Source organism: Dermacentor albipictus, chromosome 5 (genome assembly GCF_038994185.2).
Source record: "Dermacentor albipictus isolate Rhodes 1998 colony chromosome 5, USDA_Dalb.pri_finalv2, whole genome shotgun sequence".
Classification (NCBI taxonomy): Eukaryota; Metazoa; Arthropoda; class Arachnida; order Ixodida; family Ixodidae; genus Dermacentor; species Dermacentor albipictus.
Window position 1 is genome coordinate 100,556,462 of NC_091825.1, and position 10,739 is coordinate 100,567,200.

The following is a 10,739-nucleotide window of genomic DNA, read 5'->3' on the forward strand; positions in this document are numbered from 1 at the left end:
CATCTCCATTTTAGATACAAAATTAGCTTCGCCACTTTCGTCAATGCACTGTTTAACGGCTTTTAGAAGTTCAGTATGCGGAACCGAGTAAAAAAGGTCATTTACATCAACAGAGAACAGATAGCCTATTTCTTGGCTGTCACGGAAATATTCAAAAACTTCATCCGAGTTTCTAGTCAAGAAAGGGTCATCGAGTTGAAGAAGCCGCAAGGATTTTAACAAAAAACTGCTGACTTGATATTGCCACGTGTCCCGTTCACTAATAATCGTTCGAAACGGGACATCAACCTTATGGGTCTTGGCACTGAAGAAAGCTCGAAGAGAATCTTTCTTACTCTTTCTGATCTGCTTAACTAATCTTTCGCAGCCAATTTCTTCACAGAACGAAGTCATGGTTTTCTTCACTTTTGATAAGCTGACTTTTACAGGCTTAAAATTCTTTTTGATTGCCTCTAATGCTTTTTCGTTAAAGGTTTGCCTAGGAAGAGCTACAAAAGCACCTTCCTTATCGGACTGCATTAGACAGAGTTCATTGTCTTTGAAAAAAGACACCACACGTTGCAGCATTCGCACCTGTCGACCAGTTCCGGCCTTGGGGGCGGCTCTCTGTAGGCTGTCTACACCATCTAGTAGGCAACGCTCACGCTGTTCCTGGGGCGCTTTTCTTGCGACTTGCCGATTCCATGCCAGAAGCTCTTGTGCTGGAACCTGGGGCTCAAGTCCGTATTTCGGTCCCTTGTTAAGGAGGTTGACTATATCATTTGGTATATTGGTTTCACCATACAACGGGCTGCCAGAAGCAGCACGCCAAACATTTCAGGGACTGCGTTGAAGGGGTGGTCTACGAAATACCCCTAGATTGCGGCAAGTCATACGTCGGGCAAACGGGACGTTGTATTAATGACAGACTGAGGGAGCACGCTAATAGCATCGGCAAGAATGAGAACGCGCATCTTCCTGCGCACTGTAAAGCCTGTTGTTGTAGGCCATGCTTTGAAAGAGTATTGATTCTTGGCAGAAGTAGGGACCAAACTGCAAGGGAGTTGTTGGAAGCCTTTTATATTAAAAAGAAAGGGTCTGATTGTGTCAGCGATACATCTATCGTACTATATTCAGCAGAAATGTGCTTCATCCAAAGCATGTTATCATGACCACGTTGTTCTGCCACACCTTGGCTCCCTGCGCATGAGCGGAAGTTGTATTTTCTTCTTTACGTTTGTTCAGCCTGTCATTAAACAGTTGGTAGTTTGGCGCTTCACTGTCTCCCTTTCTTCTGTCCCTTTTCCAGAAATGTATTTTGCGCCACAAAGTATACATAGGAAATCTAAGCACCAACTTGCCCAAGAAGAAGTCCTTTTGGAACATCTTTCTCGTACAGTGGGCTCCGGGTCTCTCTTCCCCGGCAATTCTTCGTCAAGGCTTCCCGATGTGAACAAGGTGACACGGAACATCGTGGCAGCAACATGCCAAGCGCGCTATCTAGGCTTCTGCATAAGAAAAGGACTGCCACCACGTGAAATCACCGCTATCTTCGGCTCTGTGTTTCCGTCCTGGGGCCACGTCAAAAGAATATGCAAGATTCTACGTTCGGAGCTGGGCCGTCAGATCCGCCTTTTCAACGATCTTCTCAGATGCATGTGCTACACCAACTTCCCTGCGTGGGTTGCTGCAAGTAAACTGAGAGACTACCGGAACGTGGTGAGTGCTGCCATAGAAACCACATGGAACAGCATGCTATCTTGCCTACTGAGGAGTGTGAACGCGGCAACCACAAAGAAGAGGCGGACAGAGAGACTGGTGGTTATTGGTGAAACCAATATACCAAATGATATAGTCAACCTCCTTAACAAGGGACCGAAATACGGACTTGAGCCCCAAGGTTCCAGCACAAGAGCTTCTGGCATGGAATCGGCAAGTCGCAAGAAAAGCGCCCCAGGAACAGCGTGAGCGTTGCCTACTAGATGGTGTAGACAGCCTACAGAGAGCCGCCCCCAAGGCCGGAACTGGTCGACAGGTGCGAATGCTGCAACGTGTGGTGTCTTTTTTCAAAGACAATGAACTCTGTCTAATGCAGTCCGATAAGGAAGGTGCTTTTGTAGCTCTTCCTAGGCAAACCTTTAACGAAAAAGCATTAGAGGCAATCAAAAAGAATTTTAAGCCTGTAAAAGTCAGCTTATCAAAAGTGAAGAAAACCATGACTTCGTTCTGTGAAGAAATTGGCTGCGAAAGATTAGTTAAGCAGATCAGAAAGAGTAAGAAAGATTCTCTTCGAGCTTTCTTCAGTGCCAAGACCCATAAGGTTGATGTCCCGTTTCGAACGATTATTAGTGAACGGGACACGTGGCAATATCAAGTCAGCAGTTTTTTGTTAAAATCCTTGCGGCTTCTTCAACTCGATGACCCTTTCTTGACTAGAAACTCGGATGAAGTTTTTGAATATTTCCGTGACAGCCAAGAAATAGGCTATCTGTTCTCTGTTGATGTAAATGACCTTTTTTACTCGGTTCCGCATACTGAACTTCTAAAAGCCGTTAAACAGTGCATTGACGAAAGTGGCGAAGCTAATTTTGTATCTAAAATGGAGATGTCGGCTTCGAATTTTGTTTCCCTCTTGGAAGCTTATCTCAACCGCACCTTTGTAACCTTTGAACATGGCATATTTTTGCAGAAAGAGGGCATCTGCATTGGTTCACGTGTAGCACCCATTTTATGTGACATCTTTTTATCCTACTTTGACCACGCACTACAATGTGTTTTTACTTCATCTCATCCTAATGTTCTTAAAGTTTTTAGATACGTTGACGATTTTTTAGTTGTTATCGACAATAGATGCCCCTTGCCATGCCATGAGATGGTTGAGCAGCTTTTAGATCTTTTTAAAGCAAACGCAAAAGGACTTACTTTTACTAACGAGCTTCCGAAGGACTGTTCGTTGCAGTTTTTAGATCTTAACCTAACACTTAAGAGTGATCACGTTTGCTGTGCGTACCTCCCTCGAGGTAAAAAAGAATTGCTCCAATATGACTCAGCGCACTCTAAGACTGTGAAGCGTGGAATCGCCTTACTTTGCCTCGAATCGGCTCTGCGCAAGTCATGCGTGCATGTAATGCAGGCGAGTTTTTTCCATCAACTTGAAAGACTTCAAAAAGCAGGCTACCCTCAGTCTGTCTTAAATGCCGTGGTCGAGTCCCTCCTACAGAAGCTGAAGACTACCGCTGCGAATGGGAGAATGCACTCGAAGGAAAGGGAGCGAGTAAAGCCGGAAGTAGTGCCTTATGTGCACCGTGTGAGTCACAACCTCAAGAAGGTTGCTACCAGATATGGCATTCCGGTTGTCTTTTCAGCTCCCAACAAGTTAGCTCAATTGTGCCCCCGGATCACACGCGAGGGGCCGCGGGGCTGCCAGAAGCAGCACGCCAAACATTTCAGGGACTGCGTTGAAGGGGTGGTCTACGAAATACCCCTAGATTGCGGCAAGTCATACGTCGGGCAAACGGGACGTTGTATTAATGACAGACTGAGGGAGCACGCTAATAGCATCGGCAAGAATGAGAACGCGCATCTTCCTGCGCACTGTAAAGCCTGTTGTTGTAGGCCATGCTTTGAAAGAGTATTGATTCTTGGCAGAAGTAGGGACCAAACTGCAAGGGAGTTGTTGGAAGCCTTTTATATTAAAAAGAAAGGGTCTGATTGTGTCAGCGATACATCTATCGTACTATATTCAGCAGAAATGTGCTTCATCCAAAGCATGTTATCATGACCACGTTGTTCTGCCACACCTTGGCTCCCTGCGCATGAGCGGAAGTTGTATTTTCTTCTTTACGTTTGTTCAGCCTGTCATTAAACAGTTGGTAGTTTGGCGCTTCACTGTCTCCCTTTCTTCTGTCCCTTTTCCAGAAATGTATTTTGCGCCACAAAGTATACATAGGAAGTCCTGATGGAGTCGAAGTCGAAGGGATGGGTCCAGTCGGTGTAGAAATGTGTTTCAAGATCCTTCTGCAGCTACGCATCTTCAGCTAGGCAGCTACGCATCCCATCTTCAGTGGCTTTCTTGATGACAGACGCTGGAATTCTACGGCAGACACCCGTTTTCGAAGTTGCCTTCAGCTAATCCGATGTCCGCCCTGATTATGTCAGCACGATCTTTCACACAAACCCAAAGAAATAAATGGAGTGGAGAGAGCTCGGGTGACCTAGCCGGTTAATTTAAAGGGCCCTTCATTCCAATCTATTGCGCATGAAAAGTCGCATCCTACCATTTTCATCCTCGGCTTTTGCTGTGTGCTGAGGCTCCTTCTTGCTGATACCACTGAAGTGGAAGATGTGACTGCGGGACTTCGCTAAGAAACTCATAGACCACTCGTTCAAAGATTCCGTCCACGTAACGGTTTCCAGTTAGTGTTGCCAAGAAAAGTGTTTCCTTCTTTGCTTTGAAATTATATAGGAGCTCCCAAACTAAAGTTTTCTCTTAAGAAAAAAGAGAAAATTATTTGCTTAGTCAAGAAAACATGTTCCGTTTTTTAATCTTTGCCTAAAGGGCTCATATTATGTGAGAAGAACAAGCAAGAATAGTCATTCCCTTCACCAGCATGTTTTCAGCACTATAGCTAAGGCGAAAACTTTAAAATAGGCTACGAATAAACGGGACAGTTTCTTTCTATTCTGGTTTGTCAAAAGATATGTGAAGTCTTTAATTGTAGCAGAGAACTGAAATTCACTAATCCCAATACGCTCACTATAGCTCATTGCCCTGCAAAGTATGCATACTCGAGCATCTTACAATGAATGCATATTCATATAAAGCGGCGGCTACACGAGAAGAATATTTCTCCGCGCTAAACAATGGACATTCCAATAAAGCACCGTACACGACTGCACTACGAAGGCTGTCAGTCATAAGCTCAAGGAAAGAACGCTGCACAAGCAACCTGAAAGGCCACTCTCTGGTAAATAAGAATTTAGTTGGAGCAACTTCACATGCATTTTTGTCGATAATTTGTTCAGGATACGACATATTTCACTCATTTACTATTCCTTAACGTTCCGGAAGTTCATTTGTATTTTAGCTACTCTCGCACCTTTTATTTATTTGTTGTTTCCAGCTTGTCTCTCCGTGTTATATGTTTCTATGCAGAAGATGGGCTGCACAACAACACTGCTGCATTAGCAGTTTTACTAAAGCGAGGTGCCATTGTTTATTCCTCCCAGTGACGACGTGGATACGTGTAGACGCTCGTCTTACGCGCTCCTTAGTGAATATCATTATGACATTTTTCCTTTGACTTTTCGCATTGAGAGTTTTCATTACACACTGCTCTTCTTATGTTGCATTCAAAGATGCCAAGCGGAAGATTTCAAAAAATTTGTTCTCAGCAATTGCCATCTTCCACGCAACAACTGTGTCTGCCCTGAAATTCTGTGCAAGCTTGATAACGTTCATCTGTCCATTCCTCGCCACCTACACAAGCAGCATCAAGACCAGCGCGTCGCAAGTGGAACGTTCCTGCCCGATCGTCGTGGTCGAGGATTGCCTCGTAGTGCTGGAGCGCAACTACTCAAACTGGCGGTCGGCTGTGCGCACGTGTGCGAACCTTTATACAGACAAGAACATGTCACTAGTCCATCGTGTACGCCTTGCGGCTGCTGCAAGACACTTCAGCACCCGATAGTGGAATGTCTGTTTCAGTGCGTAGCGCATGACACTAGTGATGAACTATATATATCCTTAGCCTGCGCTGTACGTCACTCGACGAATGTTCGTGCCCGAGTAGTTGCGGGTCTCGACGCCGATCAGACTGATCGCGCGCTGCTTCCTATTATAGAATGAGCTAACTTAGGTTCGCGTTTGTCGCTCAACCACTATTCTTTTATTTACCATTCTGTAGAAGCGCTAACTTCAGTGACCGACCCTACTGTGTGACCGGCTCTTCCTATCTTCCATTTCAGTGTTTCTGGCACCTCCCTTCTGAAGAGCGCGCGGGCGTTGTGCCCCTTCCGGTGGCAGTTTCCAGCCTGCACGTCGCTCACCCTTTCCTGTCAAATGTATGTATTAATAATAATTTCACCCAAGAAACCGGTTCGAGGGTCTCCATCGCGGTGACCGCGCGCAGTCACCGTTCACTGTACGTTATCGGTAAAAAGGTAGCCTACATAAACCATGCTGTGTTTTCTGTTTGCTCAAGACTATTACTTTGACAGTAAAACACTTACGTCGTTTCGAGAGTACTTGGATCAACGTTCAGCAGGGATCCTGCGGAGTTTTCTAATTGAGTGCCGACAGCCAAGCCTATGAGGCGCGCCGCGTTGTCCCTCATACTACGCAGACGATTCGGTTCCGACAGATGGCGATTGCGTAAGTCTTTGCCACCAATAGGAACCGGGCGGCTGTCGTAAGTCGCCAGTGGCGCAACAGTGACGTGCTGGCGAACAGCGCCGCGAGCGGCAGAAGTCAAAGCACAGGCGTGTGAAGCAGACGATGGTAGGTTGGAGCTCACGGTTTTAGCACTGCGGGTTTTAAGGCCTGACGTACGGTAAAACAAATTTTCGTGCGTGGCCTTTACAGAAAGCTCGGCACTTCTACTAGGCAGGCCACGTTCACGGCACCAGGTACTATAGAAATAAAAAAAACTAGTGCAAATTTCGATGGAAATGACCACGGGCAACAGAGCTCACCGCGGTAAGCTAAGACGGGGAGGTCCAGCATTTACAATCCAGATGTTATTTTGCTGTTTCAGTTAACATTGTGGCCTAGCTAATCATCTATATAGGGGAAGAGCACAAAAAACAATTCACCTACAATGAAACATGTATAAAATACATGCCATTGGGTATTGATCGTGAAACCGCTAGGTGTGTGCCACTGGCTATGTACTCAACAGCCAACGGGCATCTACCACTCATGAATGAACCTTTTTTATGTCAACTTCAGTCACTGCTAGCATCACAATAACATCACACCTACGCGGCGACGTTCGCATAATGCGATTTTTCTTGCACTTGAGAGTCGGCATCGACGTTGTGGATGTTTTCGTCTCTCAAAGCGGCTTTCTCGCTAAATATGACCGCCAACACCGCGGTCGTGCTCTTTGTGGGCGTTAGATAAGTCATATTGAGCTAAAAGGCTTTTGCTGCTGCCGAAATTGGGCCAGAAGACTGTTCCAATTTTCTCGTCAACCGTACAGTAAAGAAGTATTTGTCATAAAACTGCATACGTTGGCAGAGTAATTACGTAGGTGATAATCGCTAATAGGTAGGCTCGCGCGTGCAATATTCGGCTCCAATAGCAACTTTGCGGTGTACTCCTTGTGTCCATAAGGCCATAGAGAAGGAAAAAGACTAAGGCCCGTATTCACAAACCAACCTTATCTTAACGCCATAAGGCGCCCTTTTATAAGGATGAGGAAAGTATAAGGTTGAGAAAAGGCCAAGGTATGATTCAGAAGCGTCCCTTATTGCGTGAAAAGGCGTCCTTATCGAAGGCGGCCTTATCGTCATAAGAGATGAGCATGGGTGCGAGGCTATGAACTTTTCTTGGCCTTAAACCGCTCACTTATTAAAAAGGAAACACATTTTTGTCGCTGAGAACAATAAATATAAAAATTGGATGGCGCATTATTACGCGTTGTGAAAAAGCAATGTGAAAAGAGCGAGTTCTAGCTGTTGCGCGTCTCTCATCTGCAGATGTGAGACGCGCAAAAAAACGGCAACGCGTGTTGCCATGGCAACACGCGTTGCCGTTTTTTTTTTCCATTTGCGGTGCTTCATTTTCCATTTCCATTTTGCGGTGCTCGAGCGCAGTTCCTTCACTTTTTCTCTTGTGTGTTAGCTATAACTTCCGTTAGATGCTGTGAATATTGCGCGTATTTATTTATTTATTTCCTTATTTGTTCATTTATTTGTGTTTTGAAGTGTTCGTTTGCTTATTGTAAGATCTGTTGTGGGAATGGCCACTGAGAGGAAAAAAATCAACTTTACGGAGGAGGAGCGGGGAATTTTGATTGACTTGGTGACGAGAGAGAGCAACGTGCTGGAGAACAAGCGTACTGATGCGGTGTCCCTGAGCGAGAAGAAAAAGAAATGGCAGCAGATAGAACAACAGTTCAACAGTAAGAACGGAGTCCACCCGCGCACGGAGCATCAGCTACGCAAGTGTTGGGACAACTTGAAAGAGAAGTGGCGGCACGGGCGAACCGCGATCGTCTGGGCTCGGAGCAAGTGGCAGGATGGAGAGAAGGTGTACCACCGCTCGTTTTGAAAAGCGGAACCTGCCAAGAAACTCGCCGTCGTTGTACATCTCCATGACATTCTGACGGTCCCTGAGTACACGCCGGATGAGCTTTACATAACGAAGGGCTTCGCGAACATCGGCTTCCCTTAATAGGGCGACAAAATCGACTAGCTCCGTAAAGCTGCTTGCGTGGTCGGCCATAATATAAGAGCGGACACTCCGAGAAATCTGGCCTCAGGAACAACGTCACGGCTACGTAACGAACTAATGCTCTCATCAAACGCCAGGGGACGCAGTCGCAATAAAAGAAAATGTTGTAATGAATTCTGCTCAATCGCTTTGCAAAATAATAATTATACACCCAAATTTGGCGTGTTTCTGATACATAAAAACAGAATTTATCGAAGACACCTTCCGTGCTTTTTGTTCTTCATTCGTACTGCCATCAACACCAATCACCATTCGTCCATCGAGAAGAAATCAACGACACCAGCGGCGTGCCAGCGGGAACGTCTCGTGAACGTCGGCTGCGGCGGTGTTCTTGTGTGTGAGAAAGGTGAGTCACGTTTTTAAGCGAAGCTTGGAGTAATTGTGAGCGCGACGAGGTTCGCTAAAAAAAGCAGTTTGCGGCTCTATATGAGGCGGCTAGACGCGAACAATGCGAAAAGCATGCCCCCCCAAGAAACGCGTAGCAAGAGGGCTGTACTAGCTGTACTTTCTTGCTATCCCCACCGAGAACGGCATAATCTTTGTTGGTTGCGTTCCGTGAATATAATCAAACGACGCGAAGCTGCCATTAACTTGCACCGGTTCACGGCTGTGCACTGCACTGCGATTCGCAGCTTGTCAGACGCCATCGAGACGCTGCGTCTCGGTTTGCGAGGGTAAACCATTCTTGCCCAGCGCTGTTTGCGATAACCGTGGTATCGGCGTTCCATTGAAATAGTTCGTTTTGGCGGATTAAAAACGATCTGCTGGACAACGCTTAAGGTCAATATCATGAATTGCACATTTCAGGAAAATTCCGGTTTCGAGAAAATTGAATTCCTAAACCGCGTTTAAATGCTCGCTTCACGGTTGACGGTCTTTTCGTTGGCCCGTTCTAGAGGCTGACGAACGCTGGAAAGAACATAAAAGACGCCACGCTGATTCAGACCGAAAATGGCGTTCCGGGGACGGGCGCTACCTAAATAAAGAAAGCAGGACGTTAGGCACGCTGTAGCCAAGTTTTGCTTGCTCGTTTCCCTTATAGAGTAAGGGCTCCTGAATATTTTAACGATATTGCGTGCAAACAATGGCATGTGACATAAACAGCGAGCATAGCTTATTGCGTTTGGTACTTTAGCGAGGTGTGTATCTATGGCGCACGGACGGACGCTGGTGTATGCGTCCGTGCGGATTGTTTACACAGAAAAGTAACGGTGGGGAAAAGTCACCAATGACTACTGCATGTACTTATTGCGGCGGCCGTGTTGGGAAGTACTACGCATTCTAATAATTTTCGGTTCCTTATCATTTTTTGGTGGCGAAGACATTGCACAACGTATTGTCGCGTAGGCGTGGCGTGGCGCGCATTTCAACAAAGGCCTCTTATTTGGACGTTTCGAATGTATCTTTATCACGCTTATGTGAACTGCTATTTTGCCTACCAATGTACTCCTTATACTAAGTACGTACAGGGGTGTCCAAAACTTCACAGGCCGCGATGCCCTCCATGGGATTAAATAGGATGGCGGCCTGGGAACTTTTGAACACCCCTGTACGGGGTATTAACATTTCTCCTTGTAAGTCCGGGTTATATGGGTCAGAGGTCAGGATGTGTCGGTCGTTTTATATTGTGCATCGGTGCGCTATTCATTCAAAGCGGTTTCCTGGTACAGTTATGACGTGTACATATGTTTTTGGTAATTAACGAAGCGTGCACTTATCGATATTTTCAGACCGTGCTGATGCCATGCCGTCCGGCGGTCCAAGCCACGGCAGCTACTGCTGTGTGTCGTGGTGCTTTGACAACGGCAGAACCCAGAAAAAGCCTATCTTGACTTGGAATAAAAACATTGCGGAAACTCTGTCTCTTTGATACATATGAGCGCTTGTACCAGAACACAGAAGACAAGCGCGATGGATAAAGCCGTAGTGAATTATGATTACCTCTATCTCCATCTGTTACAACTTAATCGAAATAAAAATTGCGTCACTACCTCAATTCACACCAAATATTGAACTAGTCAAAAGAGTGAATCGCTAAATCAAAGCGAGAAATAAAAGCGTTGCCATTTGGGTGACGAAAAGTGGTCTGAAATGACAAGCTTCCGCTAAAGCCCAACGTCGGTTACGGGGGGTAATCCAAATTTCGCGCCAGCGAAACCGTAACAGGAAGTGCAGGCCAGTTGCTCTCATCAACCGCCAGGCGCGCTAGGGTCGATTGGGCCGCTGGGGGTGTATGGGAGTGTCCACTCTTAACTTTTTTTTCTTTCTCTATGATAAGGCAGCTTTGACAGGAGAGTAAGAA

General features: G+C 46.0%; 1 long non-coding RNA gene across 1 annotated transcript; it reads left to right on the forward strand.

The window, feature by feature from the left end:
- Positions 1-8,639: 8,639 nt before the first annotated feature.
- Positions 8,640-10,293, forward strand: LOC139060564 (uncharacterized). Its single transcript, XR_011514925.1, has 2 exons — positions 8,640-8,783; positions 10,168-10,293. It is a non-coding gene; the product is annotated as an uncharacterized lncRNA (long non-coding RNA).
- Positions 10,294-10,739: the final 446 nt, after the last annotated feature.